The sequence below is a fragment of the Leiobunum rupestre genome, chromosome 9, assembly GCF_980474605.1.
Source record: "Leiobunum rupestre chromosome 9, qqLeiRupe1.1.hap1, whole genome shotgun sequence".
In the NCBI taxonomy this organism is placed as follows: domain Eukaryota; kingdom Metazoa; phylum Arthropoda; class Arachnida; order Opiliones; family Sclerosomatidae; genus Leiobunum; species Leiobunum rupestre.
Window position 1 is genome coordinate 26086470 of NC_143392.1, and position 26268 is coordinate 26112737.

Below are 26268 nucleotides of genomic sequence, written 5' to 3' on the forward strand. Positions count from 1 at the left end.
TGGGGAGGAGGCCGAAAACTAAATGACCGAGCAAGCTGTCGTATGACTTACAATCTACCCCTAGCGATTTTAGGCTTCTTATTTCAATTTCGCATGTATCGTAAAGGTTTCGTAAATTAGTTACATCATTGGCGTTTTTTATCGCGGTCAATTTAAAGAAATTGTTTAAATGCGCACTAACTACAATGTCCTTACGTCCATATCGTTCTTTTAGAATGCTAATTGCTAAATCGTAATTGGCTTGAGTCGCTGAGTGAGCTGCGATGAATTGATCCCTCGAAGTGACTCCAAAACTGTTGCCAATCGCTGATACTTCCGCTGAACTTCTTTATTTCGAGTTTTGGTAGTCTCACGTGTTGCGTTTGGTGACTGATGACTCTCAATTCGTCACCTCCTGAACCGTCACCTTGCTGGAAAACGGGGGACGAATTGCTTCCTCCGTTCCGGTTGATTGTGTTTACTAGTGGTGCTGTCCTTGCTAGTGATCGCTCCGCTTGATCCACAATTACTAAGTAGTTGGAGTGATAATCGTAGGCTGCATCCGCGTCCTTTTCGTACTCCGGGCCTTCTAGAATGTCTCCGATGGCTTCATCGAAAGCGAGAAGTTGAGTTTCACGAGGCCTTAATTGAGCTAGGGCGTTGCGTATCTCTGCCAGTCTTGGTGAAGCGTTTTCCAACTCGCTTTTAAGGGAGTTCAGCGACCGAGTGATGTGAGATTTCAAAGTTCCACGTTTCTTGACTAAATTCCTCAGAGTCGGATTCGCATTTGTTAGGGCGGGATCTATTATCTGAACGGCTTGATGCGTTGGATCCTGAGGTGTTGTTCCTTCGGCCATTTTCGCTGATCTTGGTCACAGTACGTCCGATAAACCACTTGATTATACGCGTAGTCCCGGGTTTCGGCACCAAATTGTGTGGTGGAATGTCCGGCTTGGGAGAGCTAACTATTTTGGCTTAGAACGGACTGAAAACATTCTAAACTAGCGGTTCTAATTACGCGCAAATGATTGTTTATAATGGGAAAAAATGAGCGACTAAAGACACGAAAATTAGGCTAAATGAAAAACTGAGAATTTAATGAAAAACAATTTATAAAAGGTAAAAATACAAAATGAATTATTCCGAGAAAATAAGGGTTATTTTGAGTACACGCATTCGCGGAGGAGAGTTCTTGATTTTAGATCTTACTCCGATGGCGATTTGTCGCAACTGATGGTTCTTCCGATTGTTGGGACGTTTCTCAACCTTGAGAAACCCCCCTTTGGCAAACTTTCCATACGCGAGATTTGAGAGACGAGCCGGTCCGAAGCAGCTAGCCGCCTCCCACTGGGGAGAGAGTACCAGTGCCTAAGATTTCCATCATTCGCCTCTAAACCGTGGAAAAACCCCAGTTTCTATTTCTTGGAAAGGCTTACTATAGCGAAAAAGGTCGATCGTCCAAATTACACGTACATATACAGGCAATATAGTAAAAATACAACAAATTCCAAATACAAAATATATAAACATAAAAAATCACAAATACAATTACAATTTCGATATTCAAACAATAACAGATACACTTAATATTCAAATATACAGAAATCAAATTTATTAATAAAAATAAGCCCAAAATCGCTAGGTATCAAAAATCCAAATTTCAACAAGCATTGTTTTTAGAAAACTGCCTTGACAAAAGTCCTTGCCGCTGTTATAAAGATATTAACGTCAATTTATCCTATTCATATAAATTATGTAAAATAAATTATTTTAAATCGTGGGCGGGAATTGAACCCGGGTCGCTTTGTTAGCTGAGTCATTGATGCCTTTTACTCTGTATAATAAATACACGTTTCTTAACTTTTTAATTGGTTGTAGGTTCGACTTTTTTTGGATACGCAATTTGTTTTTTTTTTTAAATAAGTATTTGGGTTTTACACAAAGGAAGGCTCGTAAGTTATTTTTACCGATCGAGATAAGGTTGTTATTTTTGCCGATCGAGATTAGGTTTTTTTGTTTATTCTTTGGTACGGTTTTTTTTTGTTTTAAATTTTTGTCTTTTGTTTTTTACGATTATTTTATTTTCCCACGAAACGCCCATTTTTAGAGCAACCTTCATTGTGTTTACGTCGTGGATTTAAGCTTATCCGGTTTCATTTAAATAGAACGAAATTTCGTGTTCCATTTAAATTATTGCATCGAAGATATTCTAATGTAACGTCTTCTCTGTTGATTAAAAAGAATGCAGCGCCCAGGTTTCGAACCCGAGCCCTTCTATATGACAGGCGAATGTTCTACTACAGAACCACCGATACATCTGATAAACGTGTACTGTAAAAAGGGTTTAATTAAATTGTGCATTGTTATAGTGCGTCTAACTCACTGTTGTAACTACTTAATTTATAATATTCTGAATAAATTAATATTGGTCGTTTCGTCTCAATTATTTTAATTATAATTATAATTTTATACCGGGCGGGATAGAACTGGGATAACATTTTTAGCAAATAACTCTGAATTGCGGAGATATATCTTTAAGGGTTATCTCGAAAAATTAATACCACTAGGGACAATTCTTCCGAGGAGAGGTATATTTTGGCTTGCCAACTTGTTGTTCCTGACTATCGGATATATCTTTTTATACTTAACCCCCGAGCTAAGCCTGGCTCATTATACATAACTTAAGCTTTTTTTTTGTACAACGACACTTTTGATCTTCGGGACCAAATTATTTATAATTACAAAGTTAATGGAAACAGTCTTACGTTTTGTTCTTTAAGATCAGTCCTCTTAGGTAACTTCTGACCGCGCACTATACACACACACTGGTCTTGACACGTCACAATTACCTTTTAACACTTCACATATAATACCACAACCGACTCTCAAACTAATTCAATTCAATTATTTTATTAGATATATCTTTGAAGGTTACATGTGTTGTAGGGCTAAGTTCTCCTTTATGCGGAGTTAGTTCTCTTGAGTCTTCGGTTATTAATTTTTTTTCTCACAGTTGTTCCACAGTTTATATGCACGTTTATTGTTGACATAACGTAGTTTGATAAGAGTTGTAGTTGATCTTTCTTTGGCCTTGAACTGATTACCGGTTTTGAACTGTAGATGGCGCTAGGATTGGGTTTTTTAACGTTTAATCCGCGGATTTTAAAGAAATAATTGGTTAGAACTTATACCATATTAGCTGTGATTACTAATTTAAAAGGAAAAAGTATTGAATTTTAATAAATTTGAATCAAAAATGGTTTAAATCGTTATAGAGAACTTTGGAATCAATTACCTCATAGTAGTAGCAAAGGCATACTCCCGGCTTAAATTTGGCTCAGAGTGCTGTAAGATTACCTCTCGGAACGACCAATAGGATCCTAGGAACGACCACCTTCTTCGTTATCGAACTCGAATTTCTATCACGCAGAGTTGCCAATTGGGTGAAAAGTCGCCCAATTTGGGCTACTTCTAAAACCATTTGGAGAAAACAAATGTTTGCGCAAATTGACTGAAATTTCGGCTACTAATTCAAAAACAAATTGGTGTTTTGCTATGGGTAAATGGGAGAGACATCGAAAAGTATATCAAAATTAGTGGGTAATAGAGCCGCGATTAAAATATATATTTGTAACAGTTATTTGTCCGTATTCTGCATGACCCCGCAAGTAAGAAAGGAAACGCCTTCTTGCTTCGGCGCTACCATTCGACGAGAGATCACTGATTTCCCTTTTCATTCCCCAAGGACCTGGCCAATTGAAGGGCTGCCCTAGTGTGACGTATTACTTGTTTCGTATTCTCAATTTCTGGTGAAATTTTACCGACATTTATATAGTCATTTGTAAAGTGAATTTTGGTGAAGCTCCAATGGGAGTTGTTATTGCTGCTGCTATCGTGAAAATTGAAGCGATAGGCTTAGCGGAAGATATAATAATTTTTATCGAAGGTGACATAGAATTGACCATAAGATCGTCTTTGAAGAAGCAGGTATGCAATATGTACGTGACAGTCGTTGAACATAAGGTTTTAAAAGGCATTATTTTCATAGCTAAGGATCTTTTCAAAGTGTTTTGTCTAGTAACCACAAAACTGGGCTACGTTCAGTAACGCTCATTAACACGTGCGGTTTTCCGGTTCAAAATGATGAAGTTGTAGAGCCAAAGGGACAACACTCTTTGTAAAAACCCAATCTTTATTTGCAGACGCGTACTATTGAATGAGCTTGGCGCACATCAATATTACACATTCCCATGTATATTTTGGGTGATATCTTTGCACGTTGGCCTGGTGTCCTAACCCACAAGGGCTGGGGCTTAAAAATACGTCCATTCGAGGTAAAACCAGATTTTGTTTTATTTACTGGCACTAACAACATTAATATTTAAGGGCCGACGTGTCGATGGAGAATTGAAATATAATTTTATCCTGCTGTATCTTGCAGAATATAAGACCTTAGAAAAACATCCCCCGTCTTGTTAGAAAAAAAATAATTATGATTGATTATTTGTAAAGCAAGAGCACCAAACTCAGTTAATTCATTGCCATTATACTTAAAGGTAATATTCATTTTATAGCAATTTCTTTTTACTGAACAATTTTTCCTTACTACAGAAGTTTCACTAATCTTCCAAACATCCCTTTCTGGACGCAGTCAGAGTGATAATGCTAAATGTACGATTTACTAACAATTAATTATTATCTACTCACATTATTACTACTATTTCTACCGATATATTGGCATAGTTTTCATAGCAAGCCCCTACGTACGACACTTATGTAATAATATGTACAACTGTTTTCGCTTAAGTTGTTCATTTTGAATTATGTCTGGATATTATGCGCCACCAGTATTTGTATTTCTTCAGGTGGGTAATTCCAACATATATTTTTTTTTGCCAATTTACGATTCAAATAAATGGAATAAAAAGCTATTGTCTCCTATGACCAATTTTTTTTTTTCATGACCTCATATTTCAGTGAAAAATAGGCGGATTTTAACCAAAAATGATTATAAAAAGCGCATATTAAGTTCAATTCGGGTTGATTTTGAAAACCAATACAATGTTTTTTGTATTAAGGCGGCTATTTTGCCTGTAATAAGGTGTTATTTTTTGTATTAAGCAGTTAGTTTTCGTGTAATAAGATGTTATTTTGCATACATCATATGATTATTTTTCTTGTGACTAGCGCTTATTTTGCGTGTGTTAAGTGATTTTTTTGCGTGCATTAAGTGATTATTTGGCATTTGTTAAGCGGAGGTTCTCATGTATTAAGCAGTTTTTTTAATTATGGCTGACAGATGGTTCGATTTTCAACGGCAAAAAAGGTATCTATTTCAAGAATCCATAAACGATTTTCAAATATGTTTTGAAAAACATCTTGTTTGAGGTCTATTAATAATACCAATTATAAATTAAATTAAATTATTTTAATTACAATTTCGTGGCGTACTCTATCTGACATGCGTCAGATTTATAGCCCGGTGTACCGGTAAGGGCGTACTCTATCTACTATTAGACGAAAAAACATCGAGTTGTTTGTACCTTTTCGTCGCATAGAAATCCCGTACAGTTTCCAAGAAATCCAAAATCTAGCCTGAAATTCTTCAAAATCCGGAGATTTTTTAAAATCTTGAAATCCGGCAAGAAATCCAGAAATCCGTCTAGAAGTCTTGAAATTCGCGAAAAATCGCGAAATCCAACGATAAATCCCGAAATCCGACGAGAAATCCTGAAATCCAACGAGAAATCTCGAAATCCAACGATATATCTCAAAATTCGACGAAAAATCCCGAAATCCGGGACAAACGTATAGATTTCAAGATTTCTTAACTTAAGTCTCGGATTTCTAAATCCCGTACACAGTTTTGATGAATGTCCGACCCGTCGCACAGCACACGAACAACAACTAATTAATGCATGCAAAATAAACTTTTAATGCGCGAAAAATATCGATTAACACTAAAAATGACTATTTAATGTACGCATCATAGCCGATTCATACGCGCCAAATAATCAAATAATACATGCAAAAAAAAACGATGAATGCACGATAAATACCTCTTAATGCATACAAAATAATGTACGCTAAATAATATTTTAATACACGAAAATTAACCGCTAAATACACGAACTATATCCGCTTCATAAAAGAAATATAGCCGCTTAATATACGAGCCTTAAGCGCTTAATACAAGAAATATAACAGCTTAATACACGAGCAATATCTGCTTATAACACGAATAATAAGAGTATAAGAGCAAAGTAAAAGTACAACAACCATAAAATGAATGAAATATAACCGCATAATACATTAAATATAGCTTCTTTATACACGAACAATAACAGCTTAATTCACGAACCATAATAGCCTAATACAAGAAATATTACCGCCTAACACACAATAACCACTTAATACATGAACAATAGCCGCTTTTTACACGAACAATAGCCGCTTTGTACACGAACAATAAGCGCTTAATACAGTATATTTCAAATACATAAACAACGTAGTTGTTTCTCAAATCAAAGCGTCTGTAACTTAACAATCGAAAAGGAAACGTAAATTAACCCTTAAAAACACGTGGTAAGTAGTTAAATGATCAACGTTTAGCGAACGTGTTTTCACGCGTCTTAGGATTATTGATAGAACACGTAGTAACTACGTGTTGTTGCTACGCTGGGTAGCCTTTAGGCACGAGTTTCGGCGGAGAAAATGCCATAAAAGTGTTGGTCACCTCGTAGTAGCCTCGAAGACGTACTTCCGGCTACAAATCTTGTAATAGGTAGGGTATGAGGTAACTCTACGAATCGAGACTCGGAGTTTCAAAAACTTTAAAGTCAACAACGGCACAATTTGTTTTATCAAAAAATATTTTATTTTATAGATAAAAATTATTCTAGTTTGAAACCTTTAAATGTATATGTCCTAAGACCGTCATCAATATCTATAGTAGCAGAAGTTCATAATAAACCCCTTCGGGTTAAGTATTACATTTATCATAATTGAACACTTTGAGTTGGGAATATTAATTCCCAACTCAATGATTGAACCCATCATGTTCAAAAACTGCGGCCGGAATAAATAAGCACTTACAAGGAGACTACCGGAGGGAATCTGAGCACTTCTAAAAATTTCAAAAAAATTGAATATTTCAAAACCAAAAAATAGATATTCAATTTTATTGAAATTTTTCACAGGGGTACCCTTAGAAGTGCTTAGATTCCTATGTTATTTTCAATGGGAAAATAGACGAACTGTATTGTCAAAAACATTTTCGGTTGCCATGGAAAAACTAATGCCCATTGCAACTTTTCACTTGGTGAAATTTCATGTTACTATAAGGTCTACCTACCCACCTAGTTTCAACAAAATCGGTGATAATCACCTCGGGTAGTCTCCTTGTTAGTATTGTGACATTTTGAAAAACAAAAATTGTAGAACCGAGTTGGAGGCCACAATTATAAATTGATTTACTGTTTTTCCTTATAAATTAAATTTACAAGGTAATGTAATGTAATTTTTACGTAGTAATTAGTTAAATAATAAATATGAAACGATGTCAGGGATCTTTGTCAGAAAATAAACTTGAGTCTGCAGTCTTGAGGATAAAGTATGTCATTTTTTAGCTTTGGCTTACTAAAAGGGCAGCCTTCATGTATTATATTACTAATTTATTGCCTAGGAAATAGATGTTATTGTTGAAGACTGTTTCGAAAAATTACCATCTGAATCAAATATTAGTTGGAGTGTTATTTTGTTGGAAAAATGTTGAACAACATAAATGGTAAGCTAATTGTATAAAATTGTGAAAGCTTTAAATAATGTTTTTCATTAAAATATTATATTAAGATATAATCACGACAAAGCTGTTTATGAAGGCTATGGAAATTTTAGTCAAAAGAGATGTAACTTTTGAAGAACAGAAATAGATATTATTATGGTCATGCTGAAGTACAGGCCAATTAAAAATAAATAGGAAATTATTTTGAAGTGTATATGATTTAAGTTTATTTTACTTGCAATACAATTTTATTTAAAAAATAAATTTTGGGTTTAATTAAAATACAATTTACAAGAAAACAGACTAATGTAATTACATAATAACATAAACACAATTATAATCAGTAAGATATGGAATCCTATGTTTAAAGTCATCTGGGCATTTTTTCATCGTTTTAATTTGACATTAATTTAATATTTATTTTAAATGAATTAATAAACAAATAAATTTAAGCTTTATCTCTTTATCACAGTTGTTCTAGAAGGATAAGAAACATATGTACCAACTAAGTTTTAAATAAATATATAATTCACCTCAAGCAGGCTCGGACTGGCACCTAAAATCGGCTCGGGCATTGTAGACTAGACGCTGGCTAGACGGCCCAGATCGGCCCACCAAGAATTTGCCCAGACCGGCCCATCGGGAATTTGCCCCATCTGCCCTATGGCCAGTCCGGGCCTGACCTCAAGAGTGTGTCGTTTTCGATTTTAGGCCATTATTTTTAAAAAGTGTGCTGTTTTGGGAAACCTTGTTATAAAACGTGGAAAATTTTCCAATAAACGATATGTGGGACGATGAATATATGTGTAAAAACAATATTTATCGTCAAGGAGTTTTTTGGGACTTTATATTAGAATTAGTTTCGTATTTCGTTACAACATTCACCGAAAAATTAGGTAATAATTTTATATTATAGAAGTTTATTTTTACCAAGGAATACCGAATACTTCTGCGCAAGTTTCCATACCAAAGTGACCTGGGGCAGGAATCGAACCTTTATATTTTTTTAATCTACGAAATCCACCTAATAAATCCATAAAATCCACGATAAAAATTCATAAGCCGACCTAAAAATATACGTGAATTTTTGAAAAATAGTTCGAATTTTTAAAATACAGTTGGAATTTTTGAAATACAGTAGTATTTTTGAAAATTGCAGTTGGAAAATCCACAAAATCAAAGATCTTCGAATCCATAACCAAATTACAAAATTTCAAATCCGTGAATTTAAAAATAAAATTAAGTCCCTGCTCCTTCCCTCTAACAAAAACAAATCAAGCCAGTGTCTCATTAGTTTCCTGTCGCGATTGAAATGGAGGCTGGTGACGTACCCCGCCCCCTTGTACCGGGGGAAAAGCAAAAATAAAAGTCCATTAATTGAAACACAGCAGTTAATGTTAGCCAGAAGGAAAGTTTTGTATTAATTCTATAAAAATTTTGAAGGACATTTCTTCAAATTTGTTAACAGTTTAGCTTTTTTACCTCTTTCATTGTGGATTATTCTACCTTTCGGTTCTCCGGCTAACGCAATCAAGTATATTTTAAATCGAATTTTAACAAATTGCACACTTCTCGCTAATCCAGGGTACACGAAGTATTTAAAATGTCGATTGAACAATACTGAAACAGGCGTTATGTATGGGTATAAGTATTGTTTCTTCGTGTGCCCGGGTGTACAGCAAACGTCTCTCTTTATATACTCGTACTTATTTAGCCAAGTTAGTCTTACTTGCCCAAGGGCTAAGAGTATTTAAATCCAAACAAGTATTTAATAAGTTGTCATGACTCGGTCTCGATTTGTTGAGTCGGAAAATTATAATTTATCTGTATTTCTCTTTAAACACTATAAATATAATACGAAATACGACGTGTCGCGAAAGATCGACAGAAAATACGGCTCCCTCTTGAAGTTGCTAAAATCGACTCCAATGTACAAACGGGAAAAGTAGACGTAATAAATGTTCACGTGACTCCCGACGTTGTAGTTCAAACTTGCAGAGTGCTCTGCTTAACCTCTCTATTGAAGATCATTAACGAGTCTCCGCTTTCATTTACGAGAACTGCATTTAATACCATGGCATTATCTTTAATTAAGGTAAAACCCAACTAGTTTTTAGTACTGGTATCTGCCTAAAGGCTCCTAGAGCTTTGCACTGTATTGCCTTGTTAGGGTGATTTAAAGTCGGTTCGACCTGAGGTCAAGGCTGTTGATTTTTTAAATTAAACAAAACCATATTTATTTCATTTAAATCGAATGTTTGTGCATTCTATTTGATTTTTTAGATTTTTTAACATTTTCTTAGTCTTAACAAATTGATTAATAATGTGGGTGCATGGATAACGTAACCTACATTTTAAATTAGTTTTAATTTCTAATTACAACTAAATTTAAGTAAGTTTCCTCTAAATTGACATTTTTACAGTCAATAGTGTACTATTTACAATATATATAAATCATTTTATGAAACGTTATTAAAGGCTTAAATTCATCTACTGATATTGCTTTTCGACTATTTCCTCCACATTTGGGATTTTCAAACAAAGAATTATCAAAAAAATCAGGTTTCTCTGAAATCTTGAGTGAATATTGTAGTCCACGTCCTAAGAACATATAATTCTATCATAATAAAAGCGCCTACGAAATGTATTACAAAATTTTGCAAAACCCCATTTTCACTATGATATAGGGCTACCTGAATGGTAAGAAAAAAGGTATATAAAAAAATATATCATAATATATTTGTATGAAATATCGACAGCTACACTTAAATTTCGCCAGCTAGGCGGGAAATGTATTCCACAGGGGTTTTATGTAACGTTTATAGTGCTTCGCGTCACTTTCTTATTCTGCATCGATGTCCCGGTCGGGGACGGTCCTAATAATTCCAAGTTGTTGCACTCGTTTGAGGAAGAATATTTCCTCTTTGACGGTTTTCGAAGGGATATAAAATTTTAGACAATTTGGTAGTTTGATAAGGAAAATTTTCGAAATGATTCTCACCGGATAAAGAATACATTATAATTTCGGTAGCGGCCATGAAACGACCGGCGTAAATTCACTTCAATAGCGACCATGAAGACGAACGCCAGCAGAATAATCCGCTTCCCAAACTCCCCGACGTACGATTTCATATTTCCGTTTGAGGAGAGTTTCGACGCCTTGAAAAACAAAGAATGGTTGAGCCAAAATAGGAACCTCTGCTGGTACATCGGCGCCTTTTACCTGAGCGCCGTTTTTGCCGGCAAAGTATACATGAGGAACCGTCCACCGCTGAGAGTTCGCAAATTCCTGATCGTTTGGAACGTCGTCCTGTCCGTGTTCAGTTTGATCGGCGCCTACAGAGTGGTCCCGGAACTGGTCCACGTCTTGAAAGAATACGGTCTTCATCATTCGGTTTGCACGAGATTTGACTACGCCAACAAGATCAGTGGCTTTTGGGCAGTAGCCTTTGTCACGTCCAAAATTCCCGAATTGGCGGACACTGCCTTCATTGTCGTCCGCAAGCAGAAACTCGTGGTTCTTCATTGGTTCCACCACGTCGTCACGCTGTGCATCTGCTGGCATATTTCACCAGACTATCCCTCCATGACCAGATGGATGATGAGCGTCAACTATTCCATACACGCGGTGATGTACGCCTATTACGCCCTTCGCGCCCTGGGCATCCAAATTCCGCGCAGCATCGCCTTTGTCATCACGACGGCCCAAATATCGCAAATGGTGCTTGGACTCGTTGCTAGTGCTTACGCGGCCGTCGTTCTGATAAATGGCGGGCAGTGTCAAATGAACCCGGAAAGTGTCGTGGCTATTTTGTTCGGGTATGGCACGTTCTTCGTGTTTTTCGTTAACTTCTTTGTCCATAGTTATGTTTTTGACAAAAGATCGACGACCTTGAAATTTGAACGAAAGAAACATTCTTAACCTGCTGTTCCGTAAGTAAGTCTCTTGGCTTAATATTTTACTGGGAAGGCAATCTCCCCCTAGCGAGGAGAAATCAAAACGCGATGAATTCCACCGTAAAGTTTGTGTTGAAAATATTATCGACTTGGGGTATGACTGTATTATTATTATTATTATTTTTGTTGATATTTTAAGTCGGTTCAAATTTACTATATAATGCCAAAACTGTTACCATAAATAACCTAATGAAATAATTATGACATATTCTAGTGTTCTTATGCTAATTTTCTTACCAACTTTGACCCTGTGCTGAAATTAACCATGATTTCGCAATAACTATGAATATCAATTGCTGAATATATTTGCTAAATGTCATACTTAGTATTATTATGTTTCTTATGAAGTACTAACAGGCCTTAAAATAAAAAAATATTGAATTTTACTATCCTTTTAAGTTATGGTAATCATTTTCCTCTAATACAATTGTTTATTTAAAATGTGCAATGTAACAAATAAATACCAAAAAATATCACTATAGTTGCTTTAAGAGATGTTATTTATTTTATCCGATTTTTCACAATCGAGGCAAAGTAATCAATCTAGCTAACCTTAATGTAAGTATAAACAATGTGGTAATTAAGAGAGTCTTTTCTTAGAAGAACCTGGGAGTTTGGCTGGATAGCCAGCTTACCTTTAATACGCAGGTGTACCACGTGTGTAAACTCTGGCGCGTAGGTGTGGCGCTCTCTACTATAACCGCTTAGCTATCCCTAGACACTTATTGCTAGAATTATATTACGCTCCATTTAATTCAACCCTGTCATATGGAATCGCACTCTGGGGAAATACCTCCAGGCATAATTTAGTCAGAATTCATAGGCTCCAAAAAAAAAGCTATCAGGTCAATTTTTAATCTGCCATTAATTGCTGATACTAAAGAAATTTTCTTCAAAATTAACATTATGTCAGTCTACAATATTTTTGATTTTAATTGCCTCATCGTCATATTTAAGGAAATAAAACGTATTCCCGGGTACAAATTTAACTTTATAAAAAATTAAAGACTTCTGTCACTCGTAATTACTATCATTTAATAACGCCGAAATGTAAAACCTCCAAAAAACTTACTTCTTTTTTTATTACGGTGTCAAACTCTTTAATCCGAAATTAAAAAAATAATTTTTCGGCTAATAGAATAAATTATTATTTTTCTTTTTAATTGTTTGTACTCTAGTTATATTTTTTTAAAGATTTTGTAACCCTTCATTATAATATTTATCTTTGATTGTATTATTTAAAACTTAGAAATAAATTGAATTGAAATTAATGTTGAATTAATGGTGTTGTAATGTTGTAATGTTGATAGTAGATGGCGCATCAGTTTTAGAGGGTTCCGTCATCCTAGACCCCGACGCCGCCGAAGTACGCGCCGGCGCGCCGCCGCCGATTATTTTCCAGCGCGACGCCGATTAAATCTGTCTAAAATGCGGCCACGCGCTTTTTGCGGTTTTCAACGAAAATCTTGTCCTTTCTCTAACCCGTCTGTATGTTTCGTGCGCTCGCCTCGGAGCTTGGACGCTATATAGCCCCATGATCGCAGTCGCTGCCTCGACGAACCTTGCCCCAGGCTCGCTTGCCTCCCCGTCGTCTGCAAAAGTTAAAGGAGGGTCTCTCGGTTGCACCAATGAGGTAGAATAAATGGAGATCCAAATCCACCTTCCTGGACCTACCGTTTCGCGGGACATTATTTGTTGAGTTAGAGGTTAGGCCTAGTAAATGAATTTAATCAAATCGTGTTGGCGCCATCTATCGTGTTATTGGAAAACTAAACCTTAACATATTTGGCCAAAGTGTCTGCGTATAGAAACAGATGGCGCCAACACGATTGGATAAAGTTGAAACTTAAGCCTAATTATCTTTTTTTTTACCCATTTTCAATAAATTGAAAAAATTTATAAAATTTTGATAAATTTTATTTTTTTTCTTCAATTTTGATAAATGTGTTCTAGTTTTTGCATTTTAAAAAATTTAAATTTTTTGGAAAATTTTCCAAGTGGCCACCCTTAGAATTTTCAAAATCCCATGTTTTTTTCGGTAAGGAATTTTCCATTTTGTGTTGTCAAAAACATTTGCGGTTGCCATGGCAAAACTAATGCCCGTTGAAACTTTTCCTTTTAGGAATTTTTATGATTTATTAAGGCCTACCCCCCGAGTTTGAACAAAATTGTTGTTACACCTCGGGTAGTCTCCTTGTTAGCGTTTCGTCATTTCAGTTGTGTATTATTTTATTAGACGTTGTATTTCTTAACTCTATTAAACGAGCAATGAGTAATAATGATTTTGAGCGTGGGAAGTTTAAAGTAATTTGCATAAAATCAGCAGTAGAAAGTGGCGGCGCCAGGATTTTTGGGGACGTAGGCCAACCATTTGGAGCCCCCCCCCCCAAATTGTTGAGGCCCCCAACCACAACTTTTTCAAATCCGTCCACGGGCCACGTGGATTATTTAATTTTAAGTGGTGCAACTTTTGGGTACAATTGGTACGCGACGAAAAAATTAGAACTAAAAAATAAACTACTGTTTATTTGGAAGGAATATAAACAGCAGTGTCGTTAAGCGAATCACTCGCATTGAATATTGAAAAATTAATAAATAGATAAATTATTTCTCAAACAAATTGCAGAATTTTCTGATATTAAATAATTTGGAGGCCCATATATTAAATTTTGGAGGCCCCTTAAGACGACTTTTGGAGGCCCCTACCAAAATTTCAAGTAGGCTCAGCTCACCTTCGACCACATAAGCAATTTTGCTTGTGCGTGATCAAGTAACAAATGGCCGGGTTACAATGCGTAGGAGGGTTGTGGCAAGCCCTTCATGCCACGCGAGCCAACCGTCAGCTCCCTACACTTACTATTACCGTTAACCTCAGCAAGTTTTTATGGGAAGGGGAAACCGAAGATCTCGGGGGAAACCCCCTTTAAGGATATACAAACCTCCTATTGAAATCCCATCGATTTCCGAAGGATATCCTAATATCCATTAGATGTCTAAAGAATGTACTTCAGATATCCCTAGGATATATATATTTACATATCTGTAGTTGGTTATTTTTATAATCCCTAGTAAGTCCCTACAATATCCCCTGGATCTCCATTGCTATGACATCTGAATATCTAATGGATATCTACTGAATGTCAAACCTGTATATATGGATATCTAATAGACATCGGGATATCCAAAAACAATATCCCTTGGATATCCATGAGACATATTTGTGTTTGCTGGGAGGCCTACGGTACCCGGTCTGTTGCTGGCGCCGCTACTGGCAGTAGCAAAGCTTCGAATTACTTTGGACAATTGCAACGTTATGAAGACGGAAATTGGATATGGCAAAGTATATATTTTCCAACTACCAAGTAGGAACCTGAATCCATTCTTGGTAGTATTTACATAATGTAGCTGATACTTTTAAAAAAAATAGATTTGTTTGAATTATTATAAGTTGTTAATTATTACTCTAAACTAGCGTAAATAAAATAAGCTTATACTCGGAATAAATAAATTAAATCAGGAGCAGGACCACAGGTAGGTTGATTTCTACTCTCTGGTTGAAAATTATTTTTCTTTGTAAAGAAACGCCGGCTCACGCCGCCGCCGCCGTGGTGTTTTTGTCGCCGCCGCCGCCGACTAAAATTGACCGGCTCGCCGCCGCCGATCAAAATTTCGTGCCGTCGAGGTCTACGTCATCCAAAGGGGAACAGTAAAGAAAATCGTGTCGAGATACCAGAGCGCCATCTATTGCTACGAAAGGAAACTTGAACTTCTCATCTGAGGAATTTTATATTTACACTTATTTTCGGAACGCATTATGCCTTGCAACAATAATTTACCAACTTTTCACTATAAAATAAATTGAGTTTCTTTTCCTTTTATTCTGTCGTTTACGCATAACAGAAAACGCTCGTTACCGTGTATTTGTTACCATGACAATGCGACTTGGATATTCTTTGCCAAATATGATCTAACTAATTAATACAGTTAGGGTTTTGGCTCTATAGAAACTCTTATTCCCATCCCTCTGTGCAGGCCCTTAATGGGTCACGGTGTGCTATGACTGGTGGCTTTACCGGGATGACGGGGTCCGGCTCTTGTAACCCATAAGGTTGGTGGCGCACTGGAAGATGTTAGCCGTGGTCAAATGGTCCTATCTCCACCTCCGACTTCGGTCAGGCTGGGGCTAGAAACTGGGTTGAACGGATAGGATACTGGCTTCCAGGTCACTTCGGAGGATTAGGTAGCCTGCTGTGGGGCGGCGGGTCTCCTTATGAGGCGCAGTGATCCTGTTTTCCGGCCTTTTGGAGCCACACTTTTATCTCCGGTGCGAGCTGTGCCGAATTACAGTGCACCTCGTTCCCCTTTAGGAGCCTTTTCTGAAGGACTTGGCTCTCTACCTACCTAGGTACTGTGTTGGCTAGAGGTACAATAGTCTCCACTCTCTATCCCACAGCTGTGCGCGAAGAGAAAGCTGGTTTACCCATTGCTGCGCCTTTTCTCGGGATGAGTGCTTGCGTCAGTAGTAGGGTTCTGCTACCCATGACAGTTTTTGATACCTGTCCGAGCTTGTGGACGCTGGCGTAGGGCATAATGATGAGACCACAGGTGCAGCAGGCTGCCATGATTGCGCTTGGAGCACCGGTATACAAATATCTGACAACATCCCTCTAAGCTAAAAATTCTTATATCATTGTGCGCATGTGCGTAGGTATCACGTGGTGCGATTCTGTTAGCAAGTCTCCCCTGTTGGCAGTAATAAGTAACAGCCTACTTCTTTGCGTCTAGTCAGTTTTTTAAATAAAAAACGTAAAATCGTTAAAAACTGTAAGATGGCGTACTTTTAAACATGTCCGCTCTTTGTTATACCTTCGTATACTCACAGACGCCGTTATGTCTATTTTCCCGATAAAAGGATGGAAAATTGGAAATTAACCTTCGCACGCTTGCCAAAGAAATTTTTCCAAGACGCATTTCTATTTCGTGATTTAAACCATAAGTAACATATTTATATTAAGTTTGACCAAGAATGTATTTATTTATACCTAGGGAGAATATCTATGTCGAGACGGTTTTTAGCCTTTCTCTCAATCCACCCGTTGGTCCCCCCAGTACGCTCCTCCGCTTAAAATAAAACGAATAGTCCCGGTATTTCATTGGCTGCTTAAAATTTACGTCACCTAACGCGATGGAAATCAAACGCCGGTGACGTTTTGTCTTTCCCCCCGCGCGAGACGGGGGAAAGGCGTTCAACGTGCCCGTCGATTGTCGCAACATAATCATTCTTCCTAATTATAAATAAATACATTCTTGGTTTGACAAAGTCCAATTTTTTAATAGTAATTTTAACCGAACTAAGCCTTGCCTGAAAATCAATTCGGTCGTCAATGTCGAAGATGTTTAATTTAAAGTCTTCCTATTTGACCTTGACTCTTTTGAGACAATTTCGGACTTTCACTTTACTTAATTAAATATTTTATAAAATAATTAAAATAAATATATTTTAAAATAATTAAAATAAATATATTTTAAAATAATTAAAATAAATATATTTTAAAATAATTAAAATAAATATATTTTAAAATAATTAAAATAAATATATTTAAAATAATTAAAATAAATATATTTTAAAATAATTAAAAGAAATATATTTTAAAATAATTAATTATTCTTTCTTGTTGTCATGACAACCAAACAATCAATTCAATTCATTAACCTTCAATTTCTTGGCTTCCGATTGGTCAAATTTCGTCAAATCAAAGTTATTTGAACTAATGGCGAGCAACAACTTTCTGATTGGAACCCAATAATTAACCCAACGGTTCTCGGGATAGTTTTTGAATTACCTTGAACCAAGTCTTCAAGGTCATTCAATTTTATACTAGTAAATATCCCCTTGCACGAGGAAGGCTCCATAGAAATTTGAATTTAAAAAAAAGTTTTTCAGTTAGTTATCATTTTTTATTTCTTAGTGGACACCCTGTATAAATAATTTTATGAAACATCATTAAAAGCTTACATTCATCTTGACTCTAGTCTCACAAAGATGTTCGTAAAATTAACTATTATTGCTTTTTGACCTTATTTCATCCACATTTCGAATTTTCAAACAAAAGAATTATCATAAAATCGGGTTCCTTTGGAATATTGAGTGCATATTGTAGTTCACGTCCTAAGAACCAAATAATTCTATCATAATTAGAGCGCCTACGAAATGTATTACAAAATTTTGGAAACCCTCATTTTCGCAATGGTTTACCTGAAGTGTTAGAAAAATTTCCTTAAAGCTCAAAAAAAATATTTCTATAAAAATTAATATATCCAGCCTTCCATGAAATTTTTGAAGCAGACGATGGTAAAATTGAGGTCACCACTAAGAATAGAGGTTAGAAAAAGTAGTGTTCCGAACAGACTTGGAAATAGCGGGAGTCTTGGGGCCAATGGCTCTTAAAAAAAATCAGGTGGCCCTTAAAATAAATCATTCGAACGGGGGTTGCGGGCCACCGTGGCTCCCAAATTAAATAAAAAATATTTATTACAAATATCATGGACATTTCTGGAAATTTTTTTTTACGCCGCTTCTGAACCCCCTTGGGCCAGTGGCTCTCAATAAAAATAAAGTTATGGGGGGTCGGGAGCCCGTAGGACCCCTGTTAAAAATATCACTATTTCCAAGTCTGGTTCCGAAGCCAGTAACAGTGTTGCCCGACTGTGGGAAATTTCCCATATTGTGGGAATTTTTGGGGTACATTTTGGCTCTGTGGGAAAAAGGAATTTGTGACGTAGATTTTGTGGGAATTTCACGTCAGTGGGTATTTATCTTATGTTTTTTTTTATCAATAGAAAGCTCAAAATTATTTAGAGCAGTGTATTTTCGTGAATCTTGGGATTTTAAAAACAATATAAAGGAGGCGCCTCGTAATACTACAATCAATCAATGCAAAGTCCTAACAACCAAAATGTTTAAAAATGGTTAAATCAATAAAATTTAATTTTAAAAAGTTCCTTTTCCACACTTTTTTAAAATAAGGGCATGTTTTCCGTTGAGTTTTCGTTGGGAGCGGGGCTAAATAGGGGTGTGGGAATTCGACTTTCAAACATTGGCAACACTGGTCAGTAAACAAATAATGGCGTCACCCCGAGGGGCTAACCACTCTTAGAAAGTCTGTACACCGGACTACGCTTAGATTAGCACTACCAAAGGCAGGGACTTCAAAGATTACGCGTAATCCCATTAGTACAGTCAAAGGTACGGCTCTGTACACTGATTACACGGAGTGATCAGCCCCTCGCGTCACCCGATACGAATTTTCACGGTTCCCGTGTTGTAAACATTGTATGAATTTTAAAAGTAGTGTTTCTTAATTTTATTCGCGATTTATATATTAAAGGTGTTTATTGTTATGATGTTTTATTTTTAATTGAATTTATCCCGGTTTTTAGTGTTATTTCGAACTAATCTCTATATCGTTGGTTGTGCCCTAGTAGTTTATAACCGGTTGAAACAAGTTGTTGTTAGTTATCATGACAATTACGTCGTAATTAAGTCTGCCTTGTGACTATCTTTCAGCGACAAATATCTTTCACCTAGCAGATTGATTAATTCTTCTAACTTATTTACAGAATTTAACTTATCTATTAAACCACGACGAAGACCATTGACATCAGTTTTAAAATATTCATCATCACAATTTACTAAGTCTACAGAAAATTTTGGGCCTAATTTGGGTTTGTCAACCATATTTAGCTAATAATATACATATTATTATTATTATTATTATTATTATTATTATTATTATTATTATTATTATTATTATTATTATTATTATTATTATTATTATTATTATTATTATTATTATAAAAATATTACTATTGACACAATAACTATAAATAAGAAAAAATTACCTTACATACCTTTTTCCAAGTTCTAAAATATCTCCAACGACTTTTCTAAATTCTGGGAGCGTCTACTAAAAAAACCGATCTACCAACCAATCAGAGGAATTGTTTTTTTAGCTCATTGCCACTACTTTTCTTATGTACCTAGTAAAGTGGCCGAAAAAGTCAAGTGATCGTTGTAGCAGCATTACCGAACTATTTCCATCCGCGCGAAAGGGGGGAGAGCAAACGAAATTACATGGCGCAACAAAATTCCAAGAAGTACACTTCTTGTTTATTTATATACTTATGATATATCGTTATATATTTGTATGAAATATTGATAGATACACTTAAATTTCGGCAGCTAGGCGAGAAATGTATTCCACAGGGGTTTTATTTAACGTGTATACTGCTTCGCGTCACTTTCATATTCGGCATCGATGTCCCGGTCCTAATTCCAAGTTGTTGCACGCGTTTGAGGAAGAATATTTACTCTTTGACGGTCTGGGAAGGGATATAAAATTTTAGACAACTTTGTAGTTTGACAAGGAAAATTTTTGAAATGATTATCACCTGATAAAGAATACATAATAAATTCCGTAGCGACCCTGAAACGAACGGCGTAAACTCACTTCAAAAGCGACCATGAAGACGAACGCCAGCCGAATAATCCGCTTCTCAAACTCTCCGACGTACGATTTCATATTTCCGTTTGAGGAGAGTTTCGACGTCTTGAAAAACAAAGAATGGTTGAGCCAAAATAGGAACCTCTGCTGGTACATCGGCGCCTTTTACCTGAGCGCCGTTTTTGCCGGCAAAGCGTACATGAGGAACCGTCCACCACTGAGAGTTCGCAAATTCCTGATCGTTTGGAACGTCGTCCTGTCCGTGTTCAGTTTGATAGGCGCCTACAGAGTGGTCCCGGAACTGATCCACGTCCTGAAGGAATACGGTCCTCTTTATTCCGTTTGTACAAGAACTCCCGACGCCAACAAAATTAGTGGCTTCTGGGGAATGGCCTTCATCCTGTCCAAAATTCCCGAATTGGCGGACACGGCTTTCATCGTCGCCCGCAAGCAGAAACTCGAGGCTCTTCATTGGTTCCACCATGTCGTCACGCTGTGCCTCTCCTTTTATATTTCGTCCGATTACCCGTCCATATCCAGATGGATGATGAGCTTGAACCTTTCCATACACGCGGTGATGTACGGCTACTACGCCCTGCGAGCAATGACCATCCAAATTCCCCGTGCCATCGCCTTTGTAATCACAACAGCCCAAATATCCCAAATGGTAATTATTCTCGCCTGCGGTGTGTACGCGGCTTTCGTTCTGATAAATGGTGGGGAGTGTCAAATGAGCCCGGAAACTCTCGCGGCCATTTTGTTCGGGTATGGCACTTTCTTCGTGTTCTTCGTTAATTTCTTTGTCCATAGTTATGTTTTTGACAAAAGATCGACGACCTTGGCATTTGAACGAAAGAAACATTCTTAAGCTGCCAGAGCGACGATCTGTTGTTCCGTATGTAAGTCTTTTTGCTAAATATTTTACGCAGTGACGTCATCACGCGAAGGCAATCTTCCCCTAGCGAGTAGCAATTAAAGTCTCCGTGAGATGCGAGAGCGAGTGGACGCATTGAATGTTACTATCTTTTTAAGTTATGGTAATCATTTTTCTCTTATACATTTGTTTATTTCAAATGCGCAATTTCTGTTAATATCGGCCTATATTAAAATATCACTATAGTTCCTTTAAGAGATGTTAGCTAAAGACTTGTGAACTATTTATTTTATACGATAGTAGATGGTGCCTTATTCTAAGGGCTTTCGTCATCCAAAGGGGAACAGCATAGATAATCACGTTTAGATACCGGAGGGCCAACTTTTGCTATAATTTCTCATTTTATATTGATACTTATTTTCGGAACGCGCATTATGCTTTGCCACAATAATAAACTAAAGTTTTGTTATAAGATAAAAAGAGTAGTTTTTCCTTGAATTCTCTCGTTCATAAAATAAGCCTACAATGATTAGTTTATAATTATCTAGAACCACGCCTGAGAAAAAGTAATATCGTTAATAACTGTAAGATGGGTAGTTTACGTTACTTTCAAACATGGCCGCTCCTTGTTATACCTTTTAAGGCCTTAGGTGCGCTCTATTTCAGTTCGAAAAGGCAAAACCATTAGTTTTCTGTTTTAAGAATTCATTATAAGGTCATAAAACTGTTCTTTTTCCAGAAATGTCTTCAATAAATCTGGATATAATCCAGAAATACTCTGAAATTCTACTGTCCAACTACGCATTAAAGAAATTAAAAGAAAGACTAACCATACTTTTCCGAAAAACCATTGTTAGAATTGAATTCTATCGACTAGCTACTTCTCGCTTGAAAGAATGAAAATTCGACGAATTTGTAGCAACTGATATTATATCTTTAGTCATGGAACTCTCATCGTCAGTGTCCATCATCGTATTGATTTCCACATTAACAAGAATAATAATTTTAAGCAAAGCGCGGGCCAAAACTAAGAATTCAGATTTTAGTATATTTTAAAACGTTTCTTTTGGTCGTCACGTACTCAATTTATCCCAATATTGTGAGATAAAGTTAATTATTGGGGTAAAATGGCTACATGACTACAAAAAGAAACGGGGTACATGGCTACATGACGACCAAAAGAAACGGGGTACATGGCTACATGACGACCAAAAGAAACGGGGTACATGGCTACATGACTACAAAAAGAAACGGGGTATACATGACTACATGACGACAAAAAGAAACTGGGTACATGACTACATGACGACAAAAAGAAACGGAGTACATGGCTACATGACTACAAAAAGAAACGGGGTATACATGACTACATGACGACAAAAATAAACTGGGTACATGGCTACATGACTACAAAAAGAAACGGGGTATACATGACTACATGACGACAAAAAGAAACTGGGTACATGACTACATGACGACAAAAAGAAACGGGGTATACATGACTACATGACGACAAAAAGAAACTGGGTACATGACTACATGACGACAAAAAGAAACGGAGTACATGGCTACATGACGATCAAAAGAAACGGGGTATACATGACTACATGACGATCAAAAGAAACGGGGTATACATGACTACATTACGACAAAAAGAAACTGGGTACATGACTACATGACGACAAAAAGAAACGGAGTACATGGCTACATGACGATCAAAAGAAACGGGGTACATGGCTACATGACTACAAAAAGAAACGGGGTACATGACTACATGACGACAAAAAGAAACTGGGTACATGACTACATGACTACGAAAAGAAACGGGGTACATGACTACAGGACGACAAAAAGAAACGGGGTACATGGCTACATGACAACCAAAAGGAACTAACTACTAAGCCGAATACTTAGACTGGGGTCGTGTTGCTTTAAAAATGTTATTTAACAAGAGTTTCGACAAACTTTCGAGTTTCGACAGAAGAAATTTTTTTTATCATTGTCAGCGGCTTGATGTTCTTCTTGTCTTGTTTGTAGATTAGCTTTCTGTAGGTATCTCTCATTTTCTGTAGTAGTTTTATAATTTTGTTCCTATTGTTAGCGAATTCGGGATAAGGATCTTTATTGGGTTGTCAAAACTTTAGCAAATCCCCAGTTATTAGATTATGTAGGCCATGAGCGACACATGGAAGTATTGTGATCTTTAACAGAGTGCACGCTTTATTTACATTGCTTCCACAGTCTGTTACAGCAACTTGTCTTTTTTTCCAAGCCGTAATACCTCACTGCTTCTTCGAAATCCCTTTTAAATTCTTCTCCAGTGTGGGGATGTGAAAAGTAAGAGGTGCCCAAAGATATTTCTTGGTTTTCCCATATCTTCTTATCAAGCCAGTGAAGCAGCGTTACCCAAATGTCACTTTTATAGAATAAAGTCCATGTCAATGGCAAAAAGAGATAAATATGGCAAAAAGTGGCAAATACGGCAAAAAGTTACTAATTATCAGTAAATGCGTTTAAATGATGTAAATAAGCCAAAATAAGTAATTACAAGTTTATTTCACAAACGTTTATTATCATCATAAGTATGATGGTGAAATAAATTTATCTAGACTTTCTTGGCGAGCCTCAGATGATATCACTAGTAAACACTGAAGGTAAAAATATCTGTCACAACTAAGGAAAGTAACTTGACTAAATAGAGTAACTAAAGCTTTTCCTTTTAAAATCACAATGAATTTAATTGGAATATTGAACTAACTTTTAAACTAACTTAAATATATTTTTCATTTGTATTTTTTTATTTTTATTAAAATATATTATTTGTCATATTAGCCATTAAAAGTATTATTCGCCATGTCGTTATTTACCACTTTTAGCCATATTATTTGACACCCCAACTTGGGGTCCCTTTTACATCAGGGATGAGCTAAGCTCACAGGATTAATTTTAAATATTTACAAATAGTAATATTTTCAGTGGTGTAGTGGGGCCAGGGCGGGCCAGGGCACCACCCCGGTGGTTTTTTTCAAAGGCAGGGCCCCGCCCCGCCTTGGTTTTTACGTTTTGCCAGGGCGCGCCCTGCCTCTCTTTTTTTTCCAACTTTCTAGGGCGTGCCTGGCTTCTATTTCGTAAATCATGGGCAGTGCGACCTGGGTACTACACTGAGAGAAATTTCTGTACTTTCTACAGAGTTTTTGTACAGTATTAATGTGTGCGAAATTTTTGCAGTACGTTTCTGTAAGCAAGTAAAACAGTTCAGTCATTTTATTTTTGTACAATATCCTTATGTATATTTTACTTACAGAACTGTTATTTGTACTACTTTGGTGAGCACGCGCGATTTGCACGAGCGTTAGAAAATAGGAAGCTCCTCGTGATGCAAGCGCGCGCTCGTAGTGTTGGAGAAGGTAAATGCAGTGACGTAAGAGCTACATTAAAACAAGAAGGCCATGTTACTTTATAGAAAGAACTATTCAAACCTTTAGTGCAAAAAAAAAAAGAAATCAACAACGCCACGGCAAAGTATCAACCAAGCACGTGATTATTTTGATGTATCAGAAAAAGAGCGGTCAGTTATCACAACATCAAATAAAATTGCGTTGTTTTTTCTCTACTCTAGACTGTGAGTAGACGAATTAGCAGACGGAAATCCAGTAGTTTAGCGAACTTCTCGCGTTGGCCGCTGGAAAGTTCTATGGTAACCGAATGTCTTATTTTTTAAATTACAGTTTAACAACTTGCGCAAAAATTACCAAAATTAAAATAACGTAAAACATAAATAGTTAATTTATGTAATTAAATTTAGTCATTTTGAGCCCACTACTTTGTTTTTATAAAACATGGTGACCTGTATAAAACAAAATTTTCACGCTTAATTTTCGTTTCTGCTTTCAAATTTCGCGCTTTTAATTTCTTGGCATTTTTTCGAGCTCGATCTTGGAATTTTGTAAATCATAGAGTGGCAACACTGCTCATGACTCCGGACTGAAGCTAGTGTTCCAGTTTTGATGTTAAGGAATGTAAATAGTGACGTAGACTGGAGCTTAGGTGGTGAGGCACTAATTTAAAAGTAAGCTTAATTAATTTTTATTTATTATTTTATTGAAACACCTATTGTATTAAGTAAACCCGTTGGCTAAATTTTACTATATGGGAGTGGGTGCCGTAGAACACATGACGGACATTGACGCAAAGATTGTGCAAACCATACTAAGCTTTCTGGGGACCATAGTTCGACTGTAGTAGAACTCGTGAAGATGACATTGTTTGAATTATTTCTTTTGGACTGTACTACAATAATATTGAATTATTTTCTAATATTTTGGACGTTTTTGACAAATCTGAAACGCGTACTTTGTGAAACTCCTCTCACGCTCCTCTCCCTTTGAAGTTTCGCGCATCTCGCCTGTCAGATTCTGACACTGTTCTCACAGGGGTAGAACAACGACCATCACTGGCCGGTGACCACATTAGATTTACTGTCTTTAACTTCTTTATAGCTTTCTAATGTCAGCATATTATGTGCTCTTGTTCATATTTAATTACCACTTCAAAAGAAGTTATGGGTCCCAGTGGCGTAGCTAGACCTTTTGCAGAGAAATAGTTTTCAAAACTAGTTTAAAATGGAGTATTGACCGTCGCTTCAGTTGCCATGAAGTGAAAAGTGCCGCCCCCCTAGCTACTCTACTGATTGGTCCATGAAAATTGTTTTAGACGGCCAGGGAAAACCTGGAAAAGTTGGGGAATTTTTAAATGAAAACGTTTTGGCAACCCGTATTAACATTAAGAGGGAATAATCTTTCCTTGTATAATAAGTCCTTTCTTTGAATGCGGGCTGACTCTACTACTAAACATAAATTATTGAGGTCAAGGTTTAACTAATTTTCTTTTCAATATTATAGATGCATCGCCAAGATAAATCCAGAGAATCCGAAAGAGGTTATAAACGTGAAGATCCTTTTTTTTATAAACAAAATATCCCAATATGATTGGATATTAATTAAAAATAAAATTTTGTAGTAATTTTGGGAAATTGGCTCATGAATAAATGATTTTTTCGAAATTGTATCCAATATTTTGTAATATTTGCAGAATATACGTTTTTTATCACAACGGAATGTTCGTTTTTCAAAAGACGTTTCCTTAAAAAACCGAATTCAAAGTATTTCAGA

General features: G+C 36.3%; 2 long non-coding RNA genes and 2 pseudogenes across 2 annotated transcripts; 3 read left to right on the forward strand and 1 right to left on the reverse strand.

The window, feature by feature from the left end:
* Positions 1 to 2873: 2873 nt before the first annotated feature.
* On the reverse strand, positions 2874 to 6078 carry LOC149927012 (uncharacterized). The gene is made up of 2 exons (XR_016473768.1): positions 3275 to 6078; positions 2874 to 3105 (listed from the first exon to the last, which is right to left on the reverse strand). It is a non-coding gene; the product is annotated as an uncharacterized LOC149927012 (long non-coding RNA).
* Positions 6079 to 10580: 4502 nt separating this feature from the next.
* Positions 10581 to 11877, forward strand: LOC149927013 (very long chain fatty acid elongase 6 pseudogene; annotated as a pseudogene).
* Positions 11878 to 20242: 8365 nt separating this feature from the next.
* LOC149927014 (very long chain fatty acid elongase 6 pseudogene) lies at positions 20243 to 21314 on the forward strand (annotated as a pseudogene).
* A 3384-nt stretch (positions 21315 to 24698) lies between these two features.
* LOC149927015 (uncharacterized) lies at positions 24699 to 26051 on the forward strand. Its single transcript, XR_016474137.1, has 3 exons — positions 24699 to 24794; positions 25027 to 25166; positions 25999 to 26051. It is a non-coding gene; the product is annotated as an uncharacterized LOC149927015 (long non-coding RNA).
* Positions 26052 to 26268: the final 217 nt, after the last annotated feature.